Source organism: Stegostoma tigrinum, chromosome 8 (assembly GCF_030684315.1).
Source record: "Stegostoma tigrinum isolate sSteTig4 chromosome 8, sSteTig4.hap1, whole genome shotgun sequence".
NCBI classification, from domain to species: domain Eukaryota; kingdom Metazoa; phylum Chordata; class Chondrichthyes; order Orectolobiformes; family Stegostomatidae; genus Stegostoma; species Stegostoma tigrinum.
This window is the reverse complement of record NC_081361.1, coordinates 42,141,180-42,154,380: the sequence shown is the minus strand read 5'-3', so window position 1 is coordinate 42,154,380 and position 13,201 is coordinate 42,141,180.

The following is a 13,201-nucleotide window of genomic DNA, read 5'->3' as shown; positions in this document are numbered from 1 at the left end:
CTAGTTAAACTACCACCAGCCATCTGTCTTTACCGACAAAGCAACCCTATGATCTGGTAGGACTATGTCCTACTTTAGTTTGACTTCAAATTAGTTTCGTATTTTAAAAATTGAACGCGAAAGGTGGAACTACAGCTACCCAAGATCACTGTCTTCCTTTGTAGATTAAAGCCACTCCTTTGCCTGAAGAGGAAACAAAAGAACACTTCAGACTGATGTGATTAGCTGGCTTTCCCTGAAACCAATCAAAAGGGTATGATCTGATACAAATTTGTCAATTTAAAATAAAGTCAATACTTGACTCAAATCCTTAGAAGCGTTTACCCACAACACATCGGGCGGCACGGTGGCTCACAGGTGGCACAGTGGCTCAGTGGTTAGCACTGCAGCCTCACAGCGCCAGGGACCCGGGTTCAATTCCAGCCTTGGGTAACTGTCTGTGCTGAGTTTGCACATTCTCCCCGTGTCTGCATGGCTTTCTTCTGGGTGCTCTGGTTTCCTCCCACAGTCCAAAGATGTGCAGGCTAGGTGGATTGGCCATGTTAAATTGTGTTCAGGGATGTGTGGGATGCTGTAAGGGGCGGTGTGGACTTGTTGGGCCGAAGGGCCTGTTTCTACACTGTAGGGAATCTAATCTAATCTAAACGCATGATGTGGAATCAACATAAATGCAGCATCTTATTTTGTTAAAGATATTGAACTTTGAAAGGCCATGAGGGGCTATCCGGAAGTGGTCTTACATAACTGAATTTTATTTTTAATTTAATGGACCAATGGGAGATGTTTGCAGCAGTTCTAATGAAGACATTACAGCAATCAGTTGAGCTAGTCAATGAACCAGACTCAGAAATCAGCTGCAAGACACTAAGCTGCCAAAAGTGCTCAGTCTGCACCAGGTTTCAAATTTGGGAACTAACCACGAAGAAACTTGACTTCAAGAAACCTCACAAACCACTGTGACAACTTAAAAAGACACTCACTTCAAACTTAAGTCATCAAAACCATTCAAAGATGCACATCCGCTAATGTGGTGTACTGCATCCGCTGTACCCGGTGTGGCTTCATCTACATTGGGGAAACCTAGCGGAGGCTTGGGGAGTACTTTGCAGAACACCTCCGCTCGGTTCGCAGTAAACAACTGCACCTCCCAGTCGCGAACCATTTTAACTCCCCGTCCCATTCCTTAGGCGACATGTCCATCATGGGCCTCCTGCAGTGCCCCAATGATGCCACCCGAAGGTTGCAGGAACAGCAACTCATATTCTGCTTGGGAACCCTGCAGCTCAATGGTATCAATGTGGATTTCACAAGCTTCAACATCTCCCCCTCCCCCACTGCATCCCAAAACCAGCCCAGCTCGTCCCCTCCCCCCACTTCATCACATAACCAGCCCAGCTCGTCCCCGCCTCCCTAACCTGTTCTTCCTCTCACCTGTCCCCTCCTCCCACCTCAAGCCGCACCTCCATCTCCTAACCTACTAACCTCATCCCGCCCCCTTGACCTGTCCGTCCTCCCCGGACTGACCTATCCTCTCCCTACCCATACTCTCCTCTTCACCTATCTTCTGCTTTATCCATCTTCGGTCAGCCTTCCCCTCTCTCCCTATTTATTTCAGAATCCTCTCCCCATCCCCTCTTTCTGATGAAGGATCTAGGCCCGAAACGTCAGCTTTTGTGCTCCTAACATGCTGCTTGGCCTGCTGTGTTCATCCAGCTCTACACCTTGTTACCAAGGTAGTGAAGATGTGTTATGTGAGAATCCAAAGGTTGTAACGTGGACATTGAGATAACTAATCTGTAAAATATTTATTTATATCAAAAATTTGTGTATCAGAATATTTGGGTGAGACTGAGCAAATGTGACATAACGTTTAATTTGCAGTGTGTGTGAAAATAAATAACCTCCTTTAAACTCATGAAAGCTTGTTGCTACATTATTTTATTGAAATATATCTTACAACGACGAAGGACAAACCTCTTTTCATACAAAACATTATGATCGCAAGCAAATACATCATGGCAAATACAATACTCTTTGGCATTCAATAGTGAGAATATTCTATTTTGCAGGTAGAAAGAAAATAACCACAAATATTTACACATTGAAAGAAGAACTGAAGATTCTGAACTGGTTGGATTCATTTACAACTGAAGATGAAGCCCCCAGCAGAACTTAGGTTTACTGTTTATGTCTGATACATTACATGTCATTCTCTAGATTTTACTTATTGGGCTGAATTTTTCCAGACCTACATGTCGATTCTGCTGAGTTTCATGGAGGATTTCTCTTTGTGAGCTCTACTGACTTATTTCACGCATGCTATCATACATTCACCAGTAGTTTAATTACTCACCACTACTGGGATGTCCTCGGATTTCTGCTGCTGGAGCTGCATTTAAAGCCGTATTATTCAACAGAGGCAATAATCTTGCCTGCTGCAAATAGCCCTTCACAGTACATGTACTGATTAGATACCAGAAACTACAGCTTCTGAGAGCAGAGATAATGGGAACTGCAGATGCTGGAGAATTCCAAGATAATAAAATGTGAGGCTGGATGAACACAGCAGGCCAAGCAGCATCTCAGGAGCACAAAAGCTGACGTTTCGGGCCTAGACCCTTCATCAGAGAGGGGGATGGGGAGAGGGAGCTGGAATAAATAGGGAGAGAGGGGGAGGCGGACCGAAGATGGAGAGTAAAGAAGATAGGTGGAGAGAGTATAGGTGGGGAGGTAGGAAGGGGATAGGTCAGTCCAGGGAAGACGGACAGGTCAAGGAGATGGGATGAGGTTAGTAGGTAGCTGGGGGTGCGGCTTGGTGTGGGAGGAAGGGATGGGTGAGAGGAAGAACCGGTTAGGGAGGCAGAGACAGGTTGGACTGGTTTTGGGATGCAGTGGGTGGGGGGTAAGAGCTGAGCTGGTTGTGTGGTGCAGTGGGGGGAGGGGACGAACTAGGCTGGTTTAGGGATGCAGTAGGGGAAGGGGAGATTTTGAAACTGGTGAAGTCCACATTGATACCATATGGCTGCAGGGTACCCAGGCGGAGTATGAGTATTCATATTCCGCCTGGGTACCCTGCAGCCATATGGTATCAATGTGGACTTCACCAGTTTCAAAATCTCCCCTTCCCCTACTGCATCCCTAAACCAGCCTAGTTCGTCCCCTCCCCCCACTGCACCACACAACCAGCCCAGCTCTTCCCCCCCACCCACTGCATCCCAAAACCAGTCCAACCTGTCTCTGCCTCCCTAACCGGTTCTTCCTCTCACCCATCCCTTCCTCCCACCCCAAGCCGCACCCCCATCTACCTACTAATCTCATCCCACCTCCTTGACCTGTCCGTCTTCCCTGGACTGACCTATCCCCTCCCTACCTATACTCTCTCCACCCATCTTCTTTTCTCTCCATCTTCGGTCCGCCTCCCCCTCTCTCCCTATTTATTCCAGCTCCCTCTCCCCATCCCCCTCTCTGATGAAGGGTCTAGGCCCGAAACGTCAGCTTTTGTGCTCCTGAGATGCTGCTGGGCCTGCTGTGTTCATCCAGCCTCACATTTTATTAGCTTCTGAGAGCACTTTGGTGCCTTTGGTGACAGTTCATTGCAAACAGATCACATTCATAAATATACTGCTATTTTACAACAGCACCTGTCTGATGTACTGTCATTTAATTGCAACTGCATGAATCAGACTACCCATTCGTACTACCAAACAAATTAGAACCTCATCTAAGTGGATGCTTTTTTAACCTAACACCCACCATTATCCCCTCCAGACTGATCTCAAAACTGCGTGATCTTTACCTCAGCTCTGCAACTGGATCCTCAACTTTCTGACCCACAGGCTGCAATCAGTGAGAATATGTAACTGCACCTCCTCCACAACAACAGTCAACACCACAGCCCACTGAGGATGTGTCCTCACCCCTCTACTGCACCCCCTGTACACTTACGACTGTGTTGCCAAATTTTGAACGAACGCCATCCACAAGTTCACTGATGACACCACCATAGTAAGATGAGTATTTAAGAATGACAAGTCAAAACACGAAAGGGAGATAGAGGGCTTGGAGCCATGGTGCAATGAAAACAATTTGTCTCTCAACATTGGGAAAACTAAAGAACTGATCATCAACCTGAGAATGAAAGGAGGAGAACACACCGCCCGCCATCTACATCAATGGACCTCAGAATGACGATAACCAATGACCCGTCCTGGACGTCCCACATAAACGTGACAGACAAGAAGGCATAACAACGCGTCTTCTTCCGCAGGCAGCCCAGGAAATTTGGCACCTCCATAAGGCCCCTCACCAACTGCTACAGATGCACCATTGAAAGCATACTGTCTGGGTGCATACCGGCCTGGTATGGCAACTGATCTGCCCACAACCCTAGGAAGCTTCAGAAGGTTGTGTGCATCACGGAAGCCAACCCTCCATCCGTGGACAGTCTTCACATGGCTTGCTGCTGTGGAAAGGTGGCCAATATCATCAAAGATCCATCACACCCTGGTAACAACCTCCTACAACCTCTTCCATCAGGCAGAAGTTACAGAAGCCTGAACTCATGCACGAGTTGTTTCAGGAACAGCTTCTTTCTGGCTGTAATCAGACCATTAAATGGACTCTAACCTCAAACAATGTAACCTGTATGCGTCTAAGTCTTTTTGATCTGTACATCCTTTGCTTAATGTAGTCTGCCTGTACCACTTGTAAACAAAGCTTTTCACTGTATTTCGAATATGTGACAATAAATCAATCAATCAATCAACATATAATATCTTGTCATTGATCAATATGGGAGCATCACATATTGTAAAGCTTTCAAATGCAGTGGAAAACATCACCTTTATAGAACAACAAGTAAAGTGAAGAAAACTAACCAAAAAGCTGCATTTGTTTCTGGGAACAAACAGTAGCTGCTTGCCTTTCAAGCGATAACAATTCACAGTTGATGAATGATCACCAAACGTGCATCAATTGGAATTGGTTTTCACTTAAGTCCTATCTATTTGTTAGAAAGGCATTCAATCACTTATCATGTTGAAGGTGATGTTTATCCTGTTCAACGTCCTCATCAGATGCTCCCTCAGGTCTATAGCGTGTGTCACATCTCTTCTTTGGCTGCTCCAGTTGTGCAGGGGCATAGCATGCGATGATTATGCAACACGCTTTGTCTCAATTGTACAGAAAAGGCACCCAGACTGATTCAAGCATCAGAATTTCGATTTCAGAAGGCCTTCCATCTTCTCAATGATGGCGCTGGTGGAAAAATGGGCATTCTTATATTTACACGTGGCCTTAGTCAGGGGTGGAGTAATGGAGACATGGTTGTAGAAGGTAGTCTTCTTAGAAGACATTCAGCTGTCGAAATGAAGCAACCACATGAGACAGTCCTTAAGGCTATTAATGTCACGGCAGCTTCCAGGTTACCTGATGCAAACTTCTAAGATGTGGTATGTAGTGTCACAGATGACTTGTACATTCATGGAGTAGAACCCTTTTCTACTGGAGAAGTCAACCACCTCCATGGCACTCTCAACAAGACAAGTGTGCATTCTTCCTCTCTGATGAAGGGTCTAGGCCTGAAACATCAGCTTTTGTGCTCCTGAGATGCTGCTTGGCCTGCTGTGTTCATCCAGCTTCACACTTTGTTACCTTGGATTCTCCAGCATCTGCAGTTCCCATTATCACTGTGCATTCTATAGTGTTCACCTACCTTAGCTTATTTTTGGCAAAATTTAGCCTATTGCCACTATAAGATGAGCTTTCTAATTCCAGATTTAATAAAATATTCAAATTGCACAATCTGCCATGATGGATTTGGACTCACATCGCCAGACTTTAGAATAAGCCTCTAGAATATTAGCCCAGTGAAAATACCACTATATCAATGTCATTAAATAAAATTAGTTACCTCACTTGTTTAATTTTCTTTCTCACTCCTGCAGTGGTCTCCAGCATGTCAGATGCTAGTTTTCAGCTAATTCGATTCACTCCACATGATAGCAAGAAATGGTTGGAGACATTGGGCACAGCAAAGGCTACTGGCCCTGAAAACATTCCCAGAATAGAACTGAAGACTTGTGTTCCAGAACTGCTGCTTCTCTAGACAAGTTGTTCTAATTTAGCTACAACACGGGCATCCACCCGACAATGTGGAAAATATACCAGGTACTTGCTGTACTTAACAAGCAGGACAAATCCAACACACCCAACTACCACGCCATCAGTCTACTCTCATACATTAGTAATGTGATGAAAGAGGTAATTGACAGTGTCATCAGGCATTACATGGTCAACAATAACCTGCTCAGTGACACCCAGTTTGAGTTCTACCAGGGCCACCCAGCTCCTGACCTCATTGTAGCCTTGGTTCAAATAGAGGCAAAAGAGTTGAATTCCAGAGGTCAGATGAGAGTGACATCGGACTGCATTCAATGGAGTGTGGCATCAAGGAGCCTGAGCAAGACTGGAATCAATGCGTATTAAGGGGCAAACTTTCTGGTGGTTGGAGTTTTACCTGAAACATAGGAGGATGGTTGTGGTTGTTGGAGGTCAGTATTCTCAGCCCCAGGACATCTCTGCAGGAGTTCCTAAGGAGAGTGTCCTAGGCCCGACCATCTTTAGCTGCTTCATCAATGACTTTCCCTCCATCATAAGGTCAGAAGTGGGGGTGTTTGCTGATGCCTGGAATAAAGTTCAGCACTATTTGCAACTCCTCAGGCATTGAAGGAGTCAATGTTCAAATATAACAAGATCTGGATAATATCCAGGCTTGAGCTGACAAGTGGCAAGTAACTTTCACAACACACAAATGCCAGGTTGTGACCATTGCCAATAACGGACAATCTAAACACCACCAGTTGACATTCAATAGTGTTACCATCACTGGATCCCCCACAATCAATATCCTGGGGGTTATAAGTGACCAGAGGCTCAACTGGACTCACCTCATAAACACAGTGGCTATAAGAGCAGATCAGAGGCTAGGAATACAACTGACCTCCTGACTCCCTAAAGCCTGTCCACAATCTACAAGGCACAAGTCAGGAGTGTGGTGGAATACTCCCCACTTGCCTGGATGAGTGCAGGTCCAACAACAGTAAAGAAGCTTGACATCATCCAAGATGAAGCAGCCCACGTGATTGGCTTTACATCCAAAAACATCCACTCCCTCCATCACCAATGCTCAGTAGCAGCAGTGTGTACTATCGACAAGATATACTGCAGAAATTCACCAAAGATCCTCACACAGCCACCTTCCAAGCACACAATCACTTCCACCTAGAAAGACAAAGGCAGCAGATACATGGAAACACCATAATTTTCAAGTTCCCCTCCAAGCCAGTCACCATCCTGGCTTGGAAATACATCACCATTTCTTCACTGCCACTGGGTCAAAATCCTGGAATTCCTTTCCTCATGGCATTGTGGGTTAACGCATAGCAGGTGGACTGCAGTGGTTCAAGAAAGCAGCCCACCACCTTCTCAAGGGCAACTAGGGATGGGCTATAAATTCTGGCCCAGCCAGCGATACCCACATCACACAAATGATTTTTTAAAAAAAAATCACTAATTCCCTCCTTTTTTTCTCTTCCCATGAGTTTCAATGATTGGAGGGTATAGTTTTATTCGTCAGTGTCCAACTGCCACAATTACACATTTAGCAGCAGGATTGAAGTGCAGGAATTTGGGCTGACTTCCCCTTTTTTAATCTATGGCATCAGATACAGGCTTCTTACAAACTTGCAAAAAGAGTTTGTGCAGACCTGAAGTCAAACTGAAGACCACCTGATTTGTATGGTTCTGTTCAGTGTTAGTCAGTGCAATTATCTACATATTGAAGAAAAAAAGGGAGTTAAAGTGTATTGCCATTTACAAGTGCCTGGCAATGACCATCTCCAACAAAAGAGAAATTAACATTACTTTAACATTCTGTGGCTTTTCCATCACTGAATCTCCACTATCAATAATATTAACATTGACCAGAAACTTAACTGGGCCTACACATGTATAAAAATAGGTCAGAGACTGGGAATTTTGTGATAAGCAACTGACATCCTGATTCCCCAAAGCTTACCTACTAATTACAAGGAGCAAATCAGGAGTGTAATGGAATACTTTACACTTGCCTGGAACACTGCAGCTCCTAGAACAAGAAACTCTGCAACGTCCAAGATGAAGCAGTTTGATTGATTGTATTTTATAATCACCTCAAACATTCGCAATTTGTACCATATTCAAGTGCACTGCATCAACTATCCAGGGCTCCTTCAACTACAACTTCCAAGCCTGTAACCGCAACCACATAAAAAGACAACGACAGCAGATGCACACAAACAATACTATCTCCAAGTTCTCATCCAAATCACATATTATTCTGGCTTGGACATTTTTCATTATTCCTTCAAAGTGAATGTTTAAAATCCTGGTACTCCCTTCCTAACATTACAACATCATATGGACTGCAGTAGTTCAAGGACCAACTTCACAAAGGCAATCAGGGTAAGGTAATAAATTCTGATCTCATCAACAATGCTTTCATCATACGACCGAATATCCAAAATTGTTCTGAGCAAAAATGTAAAATACAACTCAACTTTGCAAAGCTGGTTAATGTAAAGTAAAATGGAAAGATTAAAGTTGCAACAGTTTCTATGTTTTGAAAGAGGGTCACATCTAACCAAAAGCGAAAATTTATTTGACTAGTCTTGTGATTCATATTTCTTAATGATTAGTAAGATCCTTTATTTTGCAGAAATAGAAAATGCCATTTTGCAAATTTCTTTGTGCTTATAAATTCAGAATATTGTAGGGTACCAGCATCCAATTTGGTGTTATCAATAAATGAGGAACAAAAAGAGCTGAGTACTGATAGCATGCTAGAGGTAATGAACACGTCTTAACTCAACTAAATAAATAAAAATACGTTGCTGTAGCAACACCTTCCTATCTTTGATAACACTTTTGCAGCCCCTATAACATATAAGAACAGATTAGTTATCTGTCTGAGTACTTCATCTTTCCTTATAAACTCAGAGATGTGGGAGGAGATAAATTATAACATTGTCGACAATATGGCGTCGGCATGAATGATAACATTCATCCAATTTCTTTGTTTGGTAATCACATATCTGACTTCTGAGAATGTTAGATTATTCCACTGCCTATTAAGAATAAAATAAAATTGCATAATGCTTATACAAGCAATATCTTTTTTCTCTTGGGCTCTATATCATAACATCCACCCTATGTGCTGAAACAGCATGAATTTAGAGACAATAGCTTTTAAGATTGTTAATGTTTATCATATATTTATGATTTAAATCTATAGAATAGAAAGGTTTTAATGCATATTTTCGTTCCGTAGTGTTGTAACTGAAACTAATTTTGCAATATATCTCAGCTGTTTTGATTTAATAACTTGAAAATATTTCTCCTCTTGCCTGACTCCTCTTGCCTGGCTTCTCCTCTTGGTTTTGCTGCGATGTAATTCCACATGGATGGCATGGGCTTCCTCTAATAGATACTAGAAGGTCAATTGATAAAATTGGAGGCCCCTTATGACTTTCACACTTTCTATTTGGAATCCATGGATAATAACCAGGAGCAGGAACCCTAGCTGCTACTTAAATCGCAAACTTCAAAGTTTTATGTCCAATGTATTACAGCCAATGATTGTAACTGAGGCAAACCTTCAGGTTTAACTTACAATCTCGATGCAAGTGTTAGGAACAGAGCAACACCTCAAAATGTAATTTGAAATTGCAGAGCAAGTATCTACTTCTATCTCACTTGTCAGTTATAATGTCAAAACTGCTTTTAACATACTGTTTCCTGAACTAAAACTTCAATATATACTTGTAAATACCAAAATCATTTTAAACTAGATATATATCCAGTTTGGCATTGTTAAAGGGCTTAATCAAACAGTCATAACTGCTTTGGTAGGCAGTCTGTTCAACTGATTCATAATCCTCTTTTTGTCTAGTCTGGTTGGGGATTGTTGATTTTACACCTATATCCCTTGTGAAGAGCCCATAGCACCCTCACTCCATTTGGAGTGCTTTTGATTATATGTTGTTACTGCAGAGGTGATAAGTCAAAATGGCATCTGTGAAGAGAGAAACAGAGCTAACAATTTATGTCCAATGACTTCTTCAGAACCTGCCAGCAGACTCGTGTCACATCCAGCCCATTTGTTTCACAGTTTGTCATGTGCCTGCAACAGGGAGGTTAACAAAGGTACTGTGTAAAAGGAGAGGAGATTTCACTGTTTTCTATCTAACTAGAGAAAAACAGGAGGAACATAACATATGTGGCAGTCCATGTGGCTCCCAAAATATTAACAGGTTGAAATTTCAATTCAGCCACCTGCTATTATGTGGGAGTCACATAGTGAGAAAAGAATGGACAATCAGTCTGCAACCATGCCTGGAAGACCTTACTGGTGAATGTTGCCAGATTGGCAGCAGTCATGACGCATTCATCCTGTGCCAATCACCTGCTCCTGCCAGCATTGAACCTACAGCAGGACCCTCCGGGTGTTTGCAAAAGGACATTTTTATGACCAAAGCTGGAGTTGTGCACTGTTTCTCCAGTGCCACTACTCCGCTAGTCACACATAAAATAAAAATAGCTTTTCCAGTTACGGAGATGGTCATTTAAGTTCCTTGTCAATGTCAGATTTTAAATAACAAGATCTATTGACCAGGTTTCTTAACAAACACAATTATTGGATTATTATCGAGACAGAACTTATTCGATGAGGATGCAACAACACATATACAGTTAATATACACAGTTGGCGTAATAGAAGTTTAAATGCTTATCCCCCTATATATCTCCAAAAATACACACCCACGAAGACACATAGATAAACACACACTTTAGGAAAAGTGAAAACACAGAATTCTCTGCAGAGATTGGTTTTCTGAAAAGTAAAACCAGCTAATTCTTGGAAGTTATTCTTGAAAGCAAAAGGATAAAATGCAGAATGTTCTGAAGTCAGTTGTTCTGATGTTCTAATGCATGTGGTCAAGTCATGAAACACTTGTGGTTGTCTCTGGAGTTTCTTCAGATCAATACTGCACAGGAAATACACTACTAAGAAGCTCACATTACTATTCCTGATTAAAAAAAAGACATACTTACCCCAAAACACTACTTTTTTTCCAAAATAAGAGAGACCAGCTGGGCTGCCGTTCCGAATGGATTTCTTGTCACCCTGGCGTAGACCAGATAGAAAAAAGAAATACTCCAAGCCAATCACTGTTTAAGCAGTCCCAGCGAGGTCAAACAAAAAGCAAGCCATTATCACTAGTTGTGTGATTTCTAGGAATTCATGCTAAACTATCTGCAGTAACCTCCTTTAACGAAACAGTTGCTATGACTCACAGTTAGTATGCAATATATGTCGGAAAGACACGCTCACAATATAACCACCATATTATAGAACATAGAACATAGAAAAGTACAGCACAGTACAGGCGAGTCGGCCCACAATGTTATGCCGTGGAATAATCCTAGCATGTAACTTGGGAGTATAAATGTCTCTGACTCCATCTCTGTTAAATCTTTTAGTACCATGTTTCCCATGTCTAGTTTGTTTTATGTTATTGGTGTTAACATAAGCATTGCCATGTCAGCTAAATATACAGAGCTGAAGGCAAAATTCACCAATGGTGAGAGATCATGTTAAGCAGCAGTGGCAGTTTTTAATAGTCAAGTTCTTGATGACAAATACTTAGAAAGCTCATTAAAAATCAGCTAGACAACAGCCCTGACTTAAATTATTTAGGAAACTAACGGCATCAATTTCTATGAGTATAGATCTTTAAATTGAACAACCAGGAGGCAGACCTACTTTGTTGTTACTTAAAATATATGCTCCACCAAGCTGGAAGGCCTATTTATCTTTTCATTTTAAAAATGAATCATCAGCCTGCTTTCCGATTGAAACGGTAAAGAAGAAACAGTCAACCACTTCATATGACATAAAGTCTCTGAATGAGCCTAGAGCTTTTAATACTCTAAAAGACGGTTTTATAAATGTGTGCAGACTTTGGTTGGTTCCATCAGTTTGACTCTCTGAAAGGATGCTAATGTATAGGGAACCCATTCCCGTGACATTCTCGTTCCTTATTTTATGCAAATGTCATCTAGTGGTAGAAATCTGCTACTATTACTACTCTATTTCTTAAAGGAACTGTCAAGGAGAGGCAATAGTGAAAAATAAATTGAAACATAAGCAGAAAGGGTAGAAGTAACAGGAGAGAACAACAAAATAAGTAAAAGAAAGAAGCAAATAAATATAATAAGAAAGTTTCTGGAAAAGCTCAACAGGCCTGGCAGCATCTGTGAAGAAAAATAAAACAGAGTTAACGTTTGGGGTCCGGTTAAACCTTCCTGAAATGTTAACTCTGTTTCTTCCTTCACAGATGCTGCCAGACCTGCTGAGGTTTTCCAGTAACTTTGTTTTTGTTCCTTATTTACAGCATCCACAGTTCTTACGGTTTTTATTAAGCAAATAAACACTGCATTCTACATTTTTAAAAACATTCAACACGAAATGGAAGACAAGCACTTATTTATGCATTGGAAAGCCAATGAAGCCTTATTACAGCTATTCAAACAATATGAGCAGCATCATTTTAGTGATCAAGCAACAAATTACTCTGAGAAAAGATTTCTGGAATTGGTAAGTCGGTGGGGGGGGGGGGGGCTTTGTAGAAATAAATGTCTGTGTTCTTTCTGCGAAAGATCCAGAGAAGATTGGAAGAGTACCGGAAGACCAGCTCGAAGTAAGAATTAACATCTAGAATAACAGACTCCAACTCATGTCATACAGGCAGAGATCTTAAAAGCCCATTCACGAGTTTGTCAGAAGATGCCACAGCTAAGGAAATGAGTGTGATTTATCCAAAGATCTCTCAGAGAGACTCTCGAATTAGCAGTCACCTCTACATGAATTAAAACCTTCAGGAAAGATCTTCTGGGCAAGGGGAAGGGTCACACCATTTATTTACCACTTGAACAGTGACACAAGCATAATAAGAAGCATTCTCTCAGCATTCACTGTCAAGTCCAGTTAGAATGATGTATATTTAAGTAAGATTAAACTTTTTCATCCAAACTGTACTTTGTGTAGATCCCCTCTTGTAATATAGGCCAATATACAATTTTTCTTCAAGATCACTTGATA